This window comes from Zalophus californianus, chromosome 14 (assembly GCF_009762305.2).
Source record: "Zalophus californianus isolate mZalCal1 chromosome 14, mZalCal1.pri.v2, whole genome shotgun sequence".
Classification (NCBI taxonomy): Eukaryota; Metazoa; Chordata; class Mammalia; order Carnivora; family Otariidae; genus Zalophus; species Zalophus californianus.
The window spans coordinates 40,449,484-40,468,123 of record NC_045608.1 but is presented as its reverse complement, the minus strand read 5'-3'; the positions used below and the strand labels follow the sequence as shown (position 1 = coordinate 40,468,123).

Sequence of the window (18,640 nt, the reverse complement as noted above, 5' to 3'; positions counted from 1 at the left end):
AGAGAATGGTGTACAGGAACTTTATAAAGTCTATCTGGTTTAGGTAATTTATCAACAGATATGTTTTAAGACCTTATTATATGCTAGCCACTGGCTATAAAATAATGGGAATACATAGTATCTTCTTTAAAGGGGGTCATTGAAATATGCATTTACTAATGACGTTAAGTGCTATGCAGGAAAATGACATATAAATAGACTCAAATCCAAGTCTCAGACCAAATAAAAGTAGAAAACTGCGGTTCAACCTAACATCCATGTCACCTCCTGGACACCTTCCTTCACCCCGTGCTAGTCTCATTCAGCATCCCGCTGCTCACCCAAAGACACTCCTTTAGAAGTCCTCCTAAGACTGAGAAAGATGCATTTTGAGAATCCTTCGCTCTACATGGATAAATCAACGGCAGTCTTAAGCCAGCTCCGTTGATCTGATAAGCTCTGTTCGAATGTAAGCTGTACTGTTACCACTTTTGAGCCGCAACTGAGAATTCCTAACACCAATGGAGCTGAAATAATTGCACACATCAGCTGTGTAAAGCCTGTAGTAATTTAGGGAGACAGATCACACCAGGGTTTTCAGTCTACAGAGGATATGCATTTGCACTGGGTCCTGGAGAATTCTGCCACTGTTAAGAACAGTGCAAAAATTGAGAACCGAGCAGATGATGTTAAAATTAAAAGTGTTGGCTTCCATGCTAGACTGTAAGGTTCTCGGGGCAGGGATAATTTCTTATGCTGTTGGTGTTCCTAGCCCTGAACTTGGGTTTGGCATAGAGGTGTTCAGTGTTCGCTGAACCGAAGAATTTGACGATACTTGATTTCCTTTTTTCTCCTTATTCCCACTGCCTGCCATGCTTTGTTAATAACAGACATCAGAAGCAGGTGGTGTGGGAATAGCAGGGCCGCCTTCCTACCCAGATTAGGCCCAGATCTGGTTTCCTTTGCAAATCAGCACATGAACTAAAGCAGAGTCCTGAGGGCAGGGCCAGGGTAGCCTTGATGGAATAAGGCCGAGAAAGTGGTAACAAGAAGGCCTTGTGCCTGGAGAGTTCCGGAAGAACAGCAGAAATCCGAGAGGTGGGAGGGGCCACACCAGGCAGGACCTGCGCTGTGAATCCAGTGATCTCAGTCCCCAGAGTGTAAGAAGGCAACACAAAAGTAAGTAAAAAAGCATATCAGTTGTTGTTTCAGGCATTGAAATATGATAAAAGGCAGATAACTGGGATGATAAATGCTACAGCCTGATGTTTCACATAATGACGCCATTGATCAATTTTTTTATTATAAAAGTGAGTCAGATCATATCTCTGTGAATTATGAAAATCAAGTTAAAAAATAGCCGGGTAAATTGGCCTATTTATGAAATGTTTATGCCCAATTTGTCTATTGGAGCAAAAATGAAAAGTAAAACAGAAAAGAGAGACTTCTATGGACCAGCCACCTGAGAAGCAGTTCAGGTAGCCCACATACATGATCCGCTGTGTTGAGTGTGGTTGGGAATAAGACGTAAACCCATCTCACTGTAACCACGGTGCTTTGAGGATAGGCTGTGAGGATGGTTGGAGGCCTTTGGGTAAGTTCACACTGGGCCTGGGGGAGGCAGGCAGAATGGTGGGCTAATGGCTAGAAGTTTTGGTTTTCATTCTGCAGTCCTCAAGGCTGAGCTTGCAAACCCAGAAGGAATTTTACTAAATGGAGAATCTCACTGCCATTATTGGCCCCCTCTCCCCCCTGGCCCTTTTTGAGAAATGCATCCCCACCTTCATCTTTTGACTGTTCTAGGGGGTGGGTGACAGTGTGGACTGCAGCAGGGGTCGGACCGGCAGCCTCTGTGGTCTCCAGCAGACTGGACTTTGTGGGCACCAGCAGTGTGGGCTGTGGGGTTCGTGCACTGGTGTCTGCTTCGCCTGGGGTAGGCCCTCCACTTCCTGGCAACCCCGGGCTTCCCACTGGGAAGTGTTACCTGGGGCTTCTGCTTCTCCCTGTACCTGTTCACCTCCCTGGGGCTCTCCTTAGAGAAACATTTGACCACCTTATTTATTTTTTTATTCAAGCATAATTAACATCTGACCACTTACTTTATTTGGCTCCGTTATTAAGAGCTGATTACTTCCTCCAAGTAACAGGCTTTGGTTTTAATCAGGTCTATTAAAGGGAACCAAACAGGGTGTCAAATGGCAGGTGAGTGACCAGCTGGTTATTGGCAAGGGCTCGGTCAAGTCATAAAACTGCCCCTCTAATCACTCCTTTATCCTCTGTAGTTGAAATCGTAGGGGTTTCCAAGGAGAGAAAATGGAAAGGCGAAAGAGGTGCTAACAAGCTTGAGTTCAAATGATTACATTACTACTGTTTGCAGCTTGCAGAACAATAAGCTTAAGCAGACACACGAAGATAGAAGCAATTCTTCTAAATGGAACAATTATCTCTCAATCCATCTGCTAGTTTAAAAAGCCAAATTTGTAAGATCGTGAAGTAGTCCTATTGATAATCTTTTCCTTGTGGAGTTATCCTTTAGATGTGCTCCGATGGATGGGTGTGGGGTGGGTCGACAGAGCGGCGGGGTGGGGGGGGATATAGTGAATACTTGCAAAAGATTCATTATTAGCGTTTCAAACTGTTCTGATCTTTAACACTCATACGACAGGGTTGAGTGCAAAATCGGACATTGGCCATTGGGAGAACTCAACACACAGGGCAGAACCCGAGCTGCCACCAAGTACAACCAGGGTTAATTTTGAATCAAGGCCATGCTACCATTTCTCTGCTGCCTTCCTTTCCCCCCAGCCATTCACGGCTTTGTCAGCTGAGCTAGAGTTTGCACAGCTGCAGCTGATTGAACTCCCCATCACCTTTTCCAGATCATTTACTAGGTACCCAAACTTACAAAAGCTGATATGAACCAGGCAAGTGAGAAGATTAGGGGCAAGGAATGATAAGGATGAGAACAGGGTAAATCCAAGATGGATGAGGTTGGAAGCTTGTGGACACATAACTTAGATAATTGAGGTTTATGCAGTAATTGGAAACATATGTCAAGTTGGAGGAGGCTTTGGTTGAAAAGGGAAGATGAGTAAATTTTCCGGTAGCTTGTTAGCAATTTTAGTATGTGCAAATTGCCTTTTGGGATGAGCCGAAGGCATGTGGTATGGGATAGAAGCATGCTTGGTGGAGGGAAAGTAAGCAAATTGATGAATTATGCTTTCACTTATAGTTCTATTCTCAAAACTCAGAGTTTGCTTTCATCACAACCTTTAGCACATCATAAGTATTTGGGGGTCCTTCCCCTGATACGCAGTGTGACATGGGGGCAATACAAAAACACGTTGGTTGTGAAACAGCACGCAGGAAAACCTGGCGGCCTTGGGCGTTCAGCGGACACCCAAGGTTGGATGGACGTGCAGTGCAGAGTATCCACATTTGCTTTTGGCACCTTAAAGGAAGTGCCAGGAAGCAGCATTGATCCATATGCCCATTTCATTAACGCTTCACCTATTTGCCTGGGCCTCTTCTTCAGCCTGTGTGCAAAGAGAGAAAACTAACATTTGGGGAAATCCAAAAATAAAAGGTTTTGAGGAGGACATACCATTTTGAGTTATATAGGAAAACACAGGCAAGCAAGCAGGGACACTATCAAGATTCTGCCCTATTCTGAAATGCCCAAATGCCTCTGGAGGTGTGGTGTTAAGATCAGAAATAGCTCCTTAATTAAGGAAGAACTTTATCTGAGAACCACAAGTTTCTTAATCCCCTTAAAAAAAATTTTTTGATTCAGAACCAATTTGAGGGGAGAGAAGTGTGGGTATCCTATTTAGTAATATAATCCTGTTAAGTCTTTCTTTGGAAGTAAAACAAAGCCATGCATGATTTTCTAAGACAGTTAAAGCCCTCCCCGTTATGGAATTAAAAGCAAAAAGAGTTATATTTGGAAGGATCATTACAGACTACACGCAGGTTCAAACAGTCCATTGTTTTCCAAACAGAACCAGAGGTTGTGTATGAGTGGATGGAGATACAACCCCAGAAGGCGGGCTCTGAATTAACACATATAATTATCATTAAGTTTAATGGCAAAACCCTAAGGCACAAGGCAGGAAATAAGCTTTGGTTTGCTCATCATCTCTTGATGATTGCTCATCATCTCTTGAAATCCTCCTGTTACACATATTCAGTTTGAATGCCACAGATCTACAAACAGGTATAAAAGTATTAGCTGATGTATATGGGTTTTATTTTATTTTTAAAAGATTTATTTTAGAGAGAGTGCATGAGCAGGGGGAGGGGCAGAGGGAGAGAGAGAGAGGGAAGAGATTCCCTGCTAAGCGCAGAGCCTGATGTAGGACCCCTGAGATCATGACCTGAGCTGAAATCAAGAGTCAGATGCTTAACCGATGGAGCCACCCAGGAGCCCCTGGTGTATGTAGGTTTTAAAATTCAGCAGACAAAGCAGATGGACGTTTTCTTTCATTCCTTAGATGAAGGCTTCACAATGCTCCTGAAGTGTGTGTCCTACAAGACCTTGGCTGGGAGACGCCAGCCTATAGCATTCTTGTCCGTGCAGGGTGACCATGTGAATGAAGGAACTCAGTCCCTTGTTTCTGGACTCTCATTCATGCTGTGTGCTCTCAGGCTTCAGAAGAACTTACGTGAGCCAAGAAAGAATCGGTTAGCATGGCTCTGTCCACCTTTCCTAATGTTTCCCCTAGAGCTCTTGTGAGAATAGGTGAGAAATGACCAGGTGCCTTTGAGTTCTCTCTGGAAACAAGAGAAAGGGGAAGCAAAGAAAAGGCAGGCAAGGCAGATGCAACGACAAATGTCACCAGTTAAGGCAGTAAACCTCTGTTTCCACCAGAGTGCTGTGCTGAAGTTTGCAAGAATCCCAAAAGGCACTATCGTTTGTTTCGTTGCTTTGACACTTCTCGTGAGGTGAGAGCTCCTCAGACTTTTTTAGTCCAAGTTTGTCAACATCACTTTCTTTGTGAACAATGATGATGAATGTTTTCCATGACTCCACAGTCCCATTCAGCACTTCGCTTTGTCTACCTTCCACAGGGTTCTCGCCTTTCTGACAACACAGGTGGGCTGCCCACACTATTATAGGAGATTGCGGCCGCGGCACAAATCTTTTCTCTCCATAATTGCTTGGGGAGCTTTTCTGGCTGGAACACAAGGAAAAGCTGAAAGCATGCCTCTGAGAGGTGAGCTTTGTCAGAGTAAGAGCTACAAAGGCATGGATTTCTCGTTTTAAAGATGCCATAAGCTGGTTTTATGTAGCTTTATTCCTTTGTCCTCCGCTCCCTTCTCCTTGCAAACCACCTGCAACTGTCGTTTGCAAATTAACTGCCTCTGACATCGGAAGGGAGAAAAGAAAACCCTGCAAAATCTGCAGAAACCTCACCTGCTACCACAATGAGAGTCAGGGAAAACAAGAGGATTTTTTTTTTTTTTAAATACTTTATTGTTTTAGAATTCCTTTCTAGGAGATATCATATGCTTAGATAAATAACAATCACAAAGCAGCGTCTTTCCAGAGATCATCTTTAGTTATCCAATTTAACCACAGAAACCAAGAGACTTCATTTAATTACAAAAACAAAAAGGCAAAGGGTGAAATCACAAGATCTGCTGATGTGAGATGTATTATTTTTTCCAAACAGGGCCCTCACCATGAAATGTTAGCTGTGTTTTTTTTAAATAAAGTTTCTTTTATTAAAATAAAACAAGTTCACTATAGAGTATTTGGAAAAAAGGGTATAAAGAAAACCCGAAACCAGATCTTGGGTTTCAATGCCAATGAGAACCACCATGTAATATTCTGGTGCATTTCCTTTCAGTTCCCCCCCCCCCCCGGGTACAATTTCTTGACATAGTTCTAAACAATGTGTTTGGGTGTACATACACACATATACAATTTTGAAGAGGGCTTCAAGGTGCCATAGATGAAACGGAGCTCTGAGACCACATCAGGACTATTAGCATGATTTCCTTATTTACAGACACGGAGAGGGAAAAGGTAGGGTTGTAACCTCTGTGGGGCTTTGGCTGGAAGGAGGGGGAGAAAGAATATGAAGTGGAATTAACAGCCAGAGAATAAAGTGGAGGCCTTTATTTGTAGAAGTTAATGTTTACCAGTATCCTTGATTCTTGCTATCACCCATTTCTAGAAATTCTTTCCCCAAATAAGAAATTATTGAAACTTCATTTCTCAAGATAGTGTGGGGGAGACATGTGACTATCCCACTCACTGTAAAATGAAGTGGTTTATTTTCAGATGTATGAGAAAAAAGAAAAGAACTTTCTGCTTCTGTGGAGGTGTTAGAATCATCCCAGAAACGTAAGCATTCATTGAGGCAGAAAATTTCCTGAGGCAATCCGACATTTTTATCTATCAATCAACTATCAACAAATATTCATGACACAATTCTGTGTGAGAACTGGAGGTTTGTGTTACTTTTTTTTTAAAAAGATTTTATTTATTTATTTGACAGAGAGAGAGACACAGCGAGAGAGGGAACACAAGCAGGGGGAGTGGGAGAGAGAGAAGCAGGCTTCCCCACTGAGCAGAGAGCCTGATGCAGGGCTCGATCCCAGGACCCTGGGATCATGACCTGAGCCGAAGGCAGACTCTAACCCACTGAGCCACCCAGGAGCCCCTGTAAATTTATATCTTGAAATAAAAAGTTAAAAATGCTGATGGAAAGAAGTTCTTTGAAAATGATACAAACTGTCTCATTATGATTGTTTGGCCATAATCAACATTTTGGAAGAGAGAAATTTTTCCGAAGCAAAGCAGTAGATGATATGGACCCATCAATTTTCCTTAAATTTTAAAATTGTGGGAGAGAATATGTGACAGAATAAGACTATCAGCTGGAAAAGAAATGCAAGGTTGGCCTTTAAGAGAGACTAGATGACAATCCTATCCAGAAATTCATGAATTTCTGTCTTGATCACAGCTCTTGTCAGGGATATATCTCTAAAGTACGAAATTGGCTAAGCAAAGTTAATTTTAGTAATATTATGTATCCCCTGAAACCATAAAACTATAACATATTGTAGGGGTAAAAACTAAATTTTGAGTTTTTCACACTCTTAGAGATAATTTAGACTACTTCTTTTCTTCTGTAAGTTAAATGAAAGGTTATTAGAATTCTCAAATACTGATAATTTTTCTTTTTTGAATTTTTTCTACCAGCTACTTATATGTTGGTAGAATTTGTCTGTCAGTAAGACACCAGCAGATGGCAAAGAGAGCTTTCAGAATGCTAATAGTTATATGATCATTGACTCATCATTACAATGTATATAAGATTGTTTCTTATTTGCCAATATAGTAAAATTATGGTACTATTCATTTTGATCTGTTCCTAAATAAAGACACTTGGCAGCATTTATAGGTTGTACAGAAAGCTTAACTGAATGTCAGTAGCAAGAGTAATAGACAAACATAAAACCTCTGCTCTTGGATTTACCACCTAGAGCTAAATAATGCCGTGAAAGTGACTGTGTAGGGTCATCCGACTGTCAGCATTAGTTACAATATGGTTTTTAATAGCTACTACATTGCTCTATTTGTTAAAGTTTAATATGAATTGGATCAGAAAACTCTGAACTATTATAAAGGCTTTTAAAAATGGCAATTTCTTTATGATACCTCCATGGACACTGTTTTATAACTAAAGATAAAGAAGTGCATTGTTAGGTTCTATATTGTCATGTCATTAATTTTTTTGAGAAATTTCCCATTTAATAAATACACATTTTAGAGGAATCTGATTTTCTAAATTGTTTTCTGATTGACCTTTGTAACTGAGTTGTGAATGATCACAATTCATTCAAAAGACCAGTCAGATTAGCATTACATTATTGTAGTACTTTGGTCCAGCTTTATTGAGATAAAATTGACATATAACTATTGTTAGGCTAAGCAAAAAAATACTACCTCTGCTCATTTTATCAGCCTTAACACAGAATTTACCACCTACTCAGTTTGCAGAGCAGTTTACATGAGTTGGCAAAAGTTCTTTTTTCTATTCAGTGCTGTCTGACAACACTAGAACTAGATCAAGGGATTGAATATCTGATCTTCTAAATCTGTCATAATGTTAAAATGAGAAAACATAATACAGAATTTTCAACCCAGAATACTTTTCATAGGCTTTTTCTCTATCCATTTCTTTCATGCATTCATTCATTTTTAGAGAGGGGAGAGGGGAGGGACAGAGGTATAGGAGGAAGGAGAATCTTAAGCAGGCTCCACACCCAGCCCGACATGGGGCTCCATCTCCCAACCCTGAAATCATGACCTGAGCTGAAATCAAGAGTTGGACACTATCCATTTTAATTGCTACTTCTTCTACATCTTTTTTTGTCTTGTAATGAGAACTTTCAAGATTTACTTTCTCAGCAACTTTCAAATTTGCAATACAGTATTATTGACTATAGTCCCCATGCTGAACATACATTACCTCCTGACATAACCGGGAGCTTGTACGTGTTCCTCTTTCACCCATTCATTGTGACGCACCAGACTTCCTGCCCTCTGGCAACCACCAATCTGTTCTCTGTATCCATGAGTTTTGTTTTGTTCATTTGTTTTGTTTTTTAGATTCCAGATATAGGTGAAATCATATTTGTCTTTCTCTTTCTGACTTCACTTAGTGTAATACTCTCAAGATCCGTTCATGTTGTTGCAAATGGCAAACTTTAATTCATTTTTTTATAGCTGATAGTGTTCCATTGTGTGTGTCATATGTGGTTCATTATAAATAATGCTGCAATGAACACAGAGGTACATATATCTTTTCAAATTACTATTTTTGTTTTTTTTTTTAAATACTTAGAAGTAGAATTGCTGGATCATATAGTAGTTCTATTTTTAACTTTGGGGGAGACCTCTCTACTGTTTTGCAAGGTAGTTGCATCAGCTTATTTTCCTACCAACAGTGCACAATGGTTCCTTTCCTCCACATCCTGCCAACACCTCTTGTCTTATTAATAATAGCCATTCTGACAGGTGTGAGGTGATCGCTCATTGTGGCTTTGATTTGCATTTCCCTGATTAGTGATGGTGAACATCTTTTCATATACCTGTTGGCCATCTGTGTGTCTTCTTTAGGAAATGGTCTATTCAGATCATTTGCTCATTTTTAAACTGGATTTTTTTCCTTTTTTGGTTATTGAGCTATATGAGTTTTTAAAATATATTTTGGAAAGTAACCATTTATTTAGATATGTGATTTGCAACCTCCCATTCAGTAGGTTGCCTTTTTATTTTGTTGATGGTTTCCTTAGTTGTGCAGAAACTTTTTAGTTTGATAGTCCCATTTGTTTATTTTTGCTTTTGTTATTGCTTCTGGAGTCAGATCCCAAAAGATATTACTAAGACCAAGGTCAGGGAGCTTATCTTCTAGGAGTTTCATGATTTCTCATCTTGCATTTGAGTCTTTAATCCATTTTGAGTTAATATTTGCATATGGTGTAAGATAGTGGTACAGTCTCATTCTTTTTCATGTGGCTGTTCAGTTTTCCCAGCACCATTTATTGGAGTCTGTCCTTTCCCTGCTGTATGTTCTTGCCTCCTTTGTTAAATTATATGAATATAATAAATTAATTGACTGTATGTGCCTGGATTTATTTCTGGGCTCTCTATTCTGTTCTAGTGATCTGTGTGTCTGTTTTTATGCTGATACCATACTGTTTTGATCACTATAACTTTGAGGTATAGTTTGAAATCAGGTAGCATGATGCCTCCAGCTTTGTTCTTCTTTTTTAAGATTACTTTGGCTCTTTGGGATCTCTTGTTGTTCCATACAAATTTTAGGATTGTTCTATTTCTGTGAAAAATGCCATTGAAAATTTCATAGGGATTGCTTTGGGTAATATGGACTCTTTAACAGTATTAGTTCTTCCAATCCATGAGCATGGAATATCTCCTGTTATCTGTATCTTCTTCAGTTGCTCTCATCAGTGTCTTATAGTTTTCAGAGTCCAGGTCTTTCACCTCCTTGGTTAACTTTATTCCTAGGTATTTTATTCTTTTTGATGTAATTATAAAGATTACAATTGTTAGCAATAGTTTGTTAGTGTATACAAATACAACCTATTTTTGTATATTGATTTTTGTATCCTGCAACTTTATTGAATTCATTTTTCATTTTTTGGTGGAGTCTTTAGGATTACTTTTCTGTATGTAAAATCATATTGTCTGCAAGTAGTGATAGTTTTACTTCTTTCTTTCCAAAATGGATGCATTCCCCCCCCCCCACCTTCCTTAATTGCTTGGGCTAGGACTTCCAATACTATGTTGAAAAAAAGTGGCAAGAGTGGGCATCCTTGTCTTGTTCCTGATCTTAAGGGAAAAGTTTCAGCTCTTCCCCATTGAGTATGATGTTAGCTATAGGCTTGTCATATATGGCCTTTATTATGTTTAGGTATGTTCCTTCTATACCCCTTTGTTGAAGTTTTTTTTCTTTAATCATAAATGAATGTTGAATTTTGTCAAATGCTTTTTCTGTATTTGAGATATGGTTTTTTATCCTTCATTTTGTTAATATGGTGTACATGATGATTGACTTGTGGATGTTGAACCATCTTTGCCTCCCTAGAATAAATCCGATTTGATCATATTGAATTTGGTTTGCTAATATTTGAGGATTTTTGCATTTATGTTCATCAGGGATATTGGCTTATAACATTCTTATTTTGTGGTGTCTTTATCTGGTTTTGGTATCAAGGTAATGCTGGCCTTATAGAATGAATTTGGAAGGGGTGCCTCCTCTTCAATTTTTTAGAGGAGTTTGAGAAGGATAGGTATTAAATCTTCTTTGAAAGTTTGGTAGAATTCACCAGTGAAGCTGTTGGGTCCTGGACTTTCATTTGTTGAGAGTTTTTTGATTATGGATTTAATATCCATAATCCGTAATTGCTTTATCAGATTTTCTATTTTTTCATGAGTCAGTCTTGGAAGACTGTAAGTTTCTAGGAATTATCCACTTCTTTTAGATTGTCCAGTTTGGTGTATAATTGTTCACAGTAGTCTCTTATGATCCTTTGTATTTCTTTGGTATGAGTTGTAACTTTCTTTCATTTCTGATTTTATTTGAGCCTTCTCGCTTCTATTCTTAGTGAGTCTAGCTAAAGGCTTCTTGATTAAAAAAAAAAAATCTTTTCAAAGAACCAGCTCTTAATTTTATTGTTTTTTTCTTTTTAGAAAAGACTCTGATTTTTTTTTATTATTTCCTTCCTTCTACTAATTTTAGCATTTATTTGTTTTTCTAGTTCTGTTTCAGTATAAAGTTAGATTGTTTATTTGAGATTTTTCTTGTTTCTTGAGGTAGGTCTACATCACTATGAACTTGCCTCTTAAAACTAATTTTGCCGTATCCCATAGATTCTGGAATGTTGTATTTCCATTTCCATTTGTTTCAAGGAATTTTTAAATTTCTTCTTTTATTTCTTTGACCCATTTTTAGTTCAGTAGTATGTTGTTTAATCTCCACATAGTTTTGAAAAAAATCTCCACATATTTTTGATTTTTCCATTTTTTTCTTGCAATTGATTTTTAGTTTCATACTATTGTAGTTGGAAAAGATGCTTGATATGATTTCAGTCTTCTCATATTTCTTGAGACTTGTTTTGTGGCCTAACATATGCTCTGTCCTGAAAAATGCTCCATGTGTTTTTGTGAAGAATGTGTATTCTGCTTTTGGATGGAATGTTCTGCATGTATCTGTTAAGTCCCTTTGCACTAATGTGTTTTTTGAGTTCGGTATTTCCTTATTAATTTTCTTTTTTAAAAAATTTTTAAAAAATTTTATTTATTTACTTGAGAGAGAGAGAGAGTGGGAGCAAGTGAGCACAAGCAGGGGGAAAGAGGGAAAAGCAGCCTCTCCACTAAGCAGGGAGCCTCATATGGGGCTCGATCCCAGGACCCTGAGATCGTGACCTGAGCCGAAGGCAGACGCTTAACCCATTGAGCCACCCAGGGGCCCCTCCTTATTAATTTTCTGTCTGGATGATCTATCCATTGATGTAAGTGGGGTATTAAGTACCTACTATCATTATATTGTTGTCTATTTCTCCATTTACATCTGTTAGTATTTGCTTTATGTAGTTAAGTGATCCCATGGTGGGTTCTTAAATATTTATGAGTGTTATGTCTTCTTGTTGAATTGACCCCTTTATCATTATGTAATGCCAATTTTTGTCTTTTATTACAGTCTTTGCTTTAAAGTCCTTTTTTGTCTGGTATCAGTACAGCTACTTCTGTTTTCTTGTTTTCAATTTGCTTGAATTATCTTTTTCTGTCCCTTCAGTTTCAGTCTGTGTGTGTCCTTATGTCTGACTTGAATTGCTTGTAGGTGGCATATAGATGGGTCTCATTTTTTTTTAATCCATTCAGTCACTCTTTTAATGGGAGAATTTAGTCCATTTACATTTAAAGTAATAATTGATAGGTATATACTTGTTGCTATTTTAATTGTTTTTTTCCCCCTGTTTTGTAGTTCTCTGTTCCTTTCTTCTTCTCTTGGTTTATTCTCTTGTGGTTTGATGACTTTCTATAATGTTATGCTTAGATTCCATTCTCATTATCTTCTGTGTATTTATTATGAATTTTTGCTTGTGGTTACCATGAGGCTCATATATAACAGCCCATATAAAAAACAAAGTATTTAAAGTTGACAGCAGGTTTACCTCTCCCACATTTTACCCACTGCCTTTACTATATATTTAATTTTACTAGTGAGGTTTTCACTGTGATATTTTTTTCTTGTTACTAATTAGTGCCTCCCTTTTCAGCTTAAAGAGCTCCTTTAAAAATTTATCATTAACTCCTTTTTGTTTGTCTGAAAAGCTGTTTCTCCTTCCTTCACTTCTGAATGATAACCTCGTTTGGTAGAGTATTCTTGGTTGAAAGTTTTTTCCTTTCAGTACTTTGAATATATTATGCCACCTTCTTCTGGCCTGCAGTTTCTGCTGAGAAATCTGATGGTCTTATGGGGGTTTCCTTGTACATAACAAGCTGATTTTCTCTTGCTGCTTTTAAGATCATCTCATTATCCTTTTTTTTTTTTAAAGATTTTATTTATTTATTTGACAGAGAGAGACACAGAGAGAGAGGGAACACAAGCAGGGGGAGTGGGAGAGGGAGAAGCAGGCTTCCCGCTGAGCAGGGAGCCTGATGCGGGGCTCGATCCCAGGACCCTGGGACCATGACCTGAGCCGAAGGCAGACGCTTAACGACTGAGCCACCCAGGTGCCCCTTATCTCATTATCCTTAACTTTTGACAATTATAATGTGCCTTGGTGTGGGTCTCTTTGGGTTCATCTTGTTAGAACTCTTTGGGCTTCCTAGATCTGGATGTCTGCTTCCTTTCCTAGGTTAGGGAAATTTTCAACCATTATTTCTTCAAATAAATTTTCTTTCCCTTTCTCTCTTCTCCTTCTGGAAACCCTATAATGCAAATATTCCACTTGATGTTTTCCTGTAGGTCTCTTAAACTGTCTTGACCTTTTGGTGCGTTTCTTCTTTTTGCTATTCTGTTTGGGTGAGTTCCACTGCCCTGTCTTTTAGCTCATGGATTCTATCTTGTGCTTAATCTAGTCTGCTGTTGAACCTCTCTAGTGTGTTTTTCAGTTTGGTTATTGTGTTTTTTTTTTTAAGATTTATTTATTTATTTGAGAGAGAGAGAATAAGAGAGATAGAGAGCACGAGAAGGAAGAGGGTCAGAGGGAGAAGCAGACTCCCTGCCGAGCAGAGAGCCCGATGTGGGACTCGATCCCGGGACTCCAGGATCATGACCTGAGCTGAAGGCAGTTGCTTAACCAACTGAGCCCCCCAGGTGCCCTGGTTATTGTGTTCTTTAGTCTTGTGACTTGTTTAGTACTTTCTTATATTTCTATCTCTTTGTTGTGTTCACCAATTCTTTGCCTCAGTTTCATGAGCATCTTTATGAACATTACTCTGAACTGTTTATTAGGCAATATTAATTACCTCCATTTCATTAATTTTTTTCTGAGACTTCATCTTATTTGATTTGGAACATATTCCCCTGTCTCCTCATTTTGCTTGAAGCTCTGTTTGTTATTGTGTATTAGGCGAAACAGCTCTCTCTCTCTCAGTCTTACAGGAGTGGCCTTGTGTAGGAGATAAATCCTATCCTATAACCGTGCTCTAGCTCCTGGCTGTCTCTAGAAACTCTGTGATTGTCTAAGCAGCCTTTTTTCTTGATAGGCCCCAGTTGTTGAGGGTGTGCCAAGATCTGTGAGTGCTCCAGAGGGAGGGATTTCAGTCAGCACCTAGTCTCAGGCTGATTGGAGGTGGACCCTCAGGCAGCAGATTTTAAGGTAGACAAATATACATGGTCCCGTGGGACAGCAATCATAGACCCTGCTGGCCTCCAGACCCAGTGATCTGGAGGTGTCCCCTTAGTGACAGTAGAAAACTCTGGACTCTGAGTGTATGAGTTTTTTTCTCGGCAGTACTAGTAAGCTATAGCAAGGCCAAGTGAGAGCTCAAAGATGGTATTCCTCAGTCTACATTCCCTGAGAGCACTTCCATAGTTTCTAGATGTGTGGAAGCATGCCTGTCAGGCTGAAGCTGCAGGTCAAGTAGATAGGCCTTTTTCACAGAAGGACTGGGGGTGTGTTTCAGTTATTGTTGGTGCAGTGCCCTGGGGGTGGAAGCCTGCCTAGAACTGTTTCTCCAGTTGTTTCAGACCCATAGGGTCCAAAATGCAATCCCCCTTGGCCACTGGAGCCAGGTGCTGAAGGGATGTCCCCTGTCTGGGATGCATGCACTGACCAACTATGGCAGTGCTGTGGTGGTGTAGTGCTCAGGGCCAGGGCTCTCAGCTGTCTGGCTTAGATGTGGTCATGCTGGAGTGGTGTGCAAGGATGGGACACATATGTCAGGGCTAGCAGGCTAGAGGAGAGTGAAAAAAATGGCCCCTGCCAGTGCCCACGCTTGCAAGATAGAGGGAGAATACCAAAAATACTGACTGCCAGCATCTCTGTCCCTGGAGAGAGTCCCAACAGGCTCCTGTTTTTCTAGCAGGTGCTTTAAGAGTAGCAAATAAATTTCCTTCCTATATTGTACAGTTACTTTATGAACTGCTACTTCTATACTGGATCCTGGGGTGAAGGAGTCTGCAAGCGAACCCTTTAAGAGTGGAGTCTCCATTCCCTACAGCCTAATGGCTTTCCTGGAAGTGCACCCATTCGTTTTCAAAACCAGACTTTTTGGGGCTCATCTCTCCAGTGCAGGTCTCAAGGTTGGGACGCCTGATGTAGAGCACAAATCCCTTGCTCCTCAGGGAGAAGTTCAATATTTGTAATATCTTTTCCCACTAAACTGCTGCACCAGAGGTGGGTTTTTTGCAGGATTGCATCTCTGCCTCTCCAGCTGGTCTTGACATAGCTCTTTTATACTTTGTTGTGGAGGAGCTTGTTCAGGTAGTTTTCAGGTGTTTTCCAGAGGGTACTTCACCATATGTACTTGTACATTTGTTGTGTCCGTGTGAGGAGATGAGGTCAGGATCTTCCTATGCTGCCATCTTGAGCCACCTCTCCTATTTTTTTACATCTTTAACTTTATTTATTTTAAAAAGATTTTATTTATTTATTTGTCAGAGGGAAAGAGAATGAGAGCGCATAAGCAGGGGGAGCAGCAGGTGGAGGGAGAAGCAGGCTCCCCACTCAGCAGGGAGCCTGATGCGGGATTTGATCCCAGGATCCTGGGATCATGACCTGAGCTGAAGGCAGATGCTTAACCCACTGAGCTGCCCAGGTGTCCCTACACCTTTAACTTTATTTATTTTTTTCCCCACATCTTTAACTTTAAACAGATGTTTCACATTTAGACAAACCAACATGAAAAACCATGTCAATAATACATGGACAAAAGTTTTTTTTAAAAAAAGGAGAGTTTTTTTTTTCTTTTTAAAGAAAAATTTAAGGAAGACACAAGTTTCAAACATGGCAGGAGCTAAATAAAAATTTGTGGGAAGAAAGAATGAAAGAAGAGCTTCTAGATCACAGACAGATTTGTATTAAATTATTTCAAGGTATACTATACTAAACATTCATTGATCAGTAAAGAGAATTTAAGAGTCCACTCTGTAATTCACTAGGGGTAAGGCCTTGCTCAAGTTGTGTAAACTTCATAAGCCTTAATTTTTTTTTTTAAGATTTTATTTATTTATTTGACAGAGACACAGCGAGAGAGGGAACACAAGCAGGGGGAGTGGGAGAGGGAGAAGCAGTCTCCCCACTGAGCAGGGAGCCCGATGCGGGGCTCGATCCCAGGACCCTGGGATCATGACCTGAGCCGAAGGCAGATGCTCAACGACTGAGCCACCTAGGCGCTCCAGCCTTAATTTTTTTTGTATGATGAGAATGATAATATATTACATGTCCTAGAATATTCATTACGATTACACAAGAGAGTCTATGCAGCTGGTTCAAAGTGCTTATCAAATAGCATGTGCTAAAAGGTTAGCCATTATCATTGTTAATGAAGTAAGCCAGATTGAGAGATCTAAAATCAAAGCCAGATAGAGGCATTTTAATGTGTAATTTACATAATACTTACTGATGATTTAATAATCATCCTTATTGATTTATTACTTCCTTATTGATTTGAACCTCACATTAACCCTAATGGCCAGAAAACCTTGGAGCCCCTTCACAATTGGCCATGTGACAACACCTTATATGGGCAAAGGTGGACTTTAGGACTGTCTATATAGCACAACATCTCAAAGTTTGCCACTCTATTCCTGAGAGGTGATTTTTTTTTTTTTTAAGATTTTATTTATTTGAGAGAGAGCACAAGAGAATGCACAAGCAGGGGGAGGGTCAGAGGAAGAAGGAGAAGACTCCCCTCTGAGTGCAGAGCTTGATCCCAGACCCTGAGATCATGACCTGAGCTGAAGGCAGCTGCTTAACCAACTGAGCCACCCAGGCTCCCCTTAGAGGTGATTTATATACAGCAAAACAACTGGAGGAGATGAAAGCCTAAGAAGTTCTTCAGACTTTGTTTCTTTCTCTATCTAGTAAGACTTTTGCATCTTATGATTTCATACTATTTCTACTAGAATACAGAGGAATTCCAACTCAAGTGTCCCACAGAAGAAAGGAAAGGTTATAGCCAAAATTCTTCCAAAAGTTACCACTGTCAGTTTTCTCAGATATAAAAACCCAGACAAGTGACCTCATAAGAGGCATAAGGTTGTGCCACAATCTTGCTTTTTTTTTTTGCCTCCTCAGATGGGGGTAAGTGGCTGGTCTCAAGTTTTACTTGGATGGTTGGAGAATTTCAAGGAAGGGAACCTCATTAGCAGCGGAACAAGGAACCAGTCCAGGCAATATCTGATTATTTATTACTTGATCTTATCTTGAATAGAAAAGAAAGGCTCTTTGTTCAAAACACTTCTGGCTGCTGTCTGTCCCCTTGGACTTCTGAACCTTTTCTTCACTGCTTTATAAAAACAACCTATTAATTGAATTAGTGTCTCGTAGAAAGAAGTGTGCTTTCTCTGAACTCTAAGGATGCTCCAAAAATGGTCATTAACGCTGGCAAGAGAAGCAACACTCTAATTTCATTTTACACATGAAGAAAATGAGTTCAGATTAACTTTACAATCATGCAATAAATAACTTCAAGAGCTGGGACCCAAACAAGCAAAAGGGCTGGGAGATCAGGGGGTTTTATTCTGACTTTGCCTCCAGACAGAAGCCCACCTTAGTTTTCTTATCTTAAAATGGGGGTCAGTTGGGGTGCCTGGGTGGCTCAGTCATTAAGCGTCTGCCTTCAGCTCAGGTCATGATCCCAGGGTCCTGGGATCAAGCCCCACATGGGGCTCTCTGCTCTGCAGGAAGCCTGCTTCTCCCTCTCCCACTCCCCCTGCTTGTGTTCCCTCTCTCACTGTGTCTCTCTCTGTCAAATAAATGAATAAAATCTTTAAAAAAAAATAAAGTGGGGGTCAGTGGATTAGATCAGGGGTGGTAACCTTTTTCAATAAAGGCTCAGATAGTAAATAGTTTTGGTTTTCTGCAACAACTACTCAATTCTACTGTTAAAGAGTGAAAGCAACTATAGACAATATGTAAGCAAATAAGTGTGGCTTTGTGCCAATAAAACTTTACAAAAATAGGTGGAGGGTTGGATTTGGCCCATAGATGGTAGTTTGTAGACCCTCAGACTAGATGATGTAGAAGTTTCTTCTGCTAATATTTTATGATTCAACTTGTTTTAGTAGCAACGCTATTTTCCTAGGAAAGTTATCTTGATTATCCAATCATCAAACGTGCAGTTTGTGAGGTATGTAAGAATTTTTCTGCTGTTTGTTATTAACAGTAGCCACGATATGGAAGCAACCTAAGTCCATCAATCGATGAATGAAGAAGATGGGGTTTATATATATAGTAGAATATTATTCAGCCACGAGAAAGAAGGAAATCCTGCCATTTTGACAACATGGATGGGACCCTGAGGGCATTATGCTAAGCCAAATAAGTCACATAAAGACAAATATATATGATATCACATATATGTGGAATCTAAAAAGGCTGAACTAGTGGTAAATGTAGAATAGTGGTTACAGGGGCTGGGGATGGTGGGGGAATTGAGATGTTGGTC

At 39.7% G+C, this 18,640-nt stretch overlaps 1 protein-coding gene across 11 annotated transcripts in view; it reads right to left on the bottom strand.

The window, feature by feature from the left end:
- DLGAP1 (DLG associated protein 1) overlaps positions 1 to 18,640 on the bottom strand; it is a 932,188-nt gene that overhangs the window by 148,084 nt on the left and 765,464 nt on the right. The gene's annotated exons all lie outside the window — the stretch shown is intronic.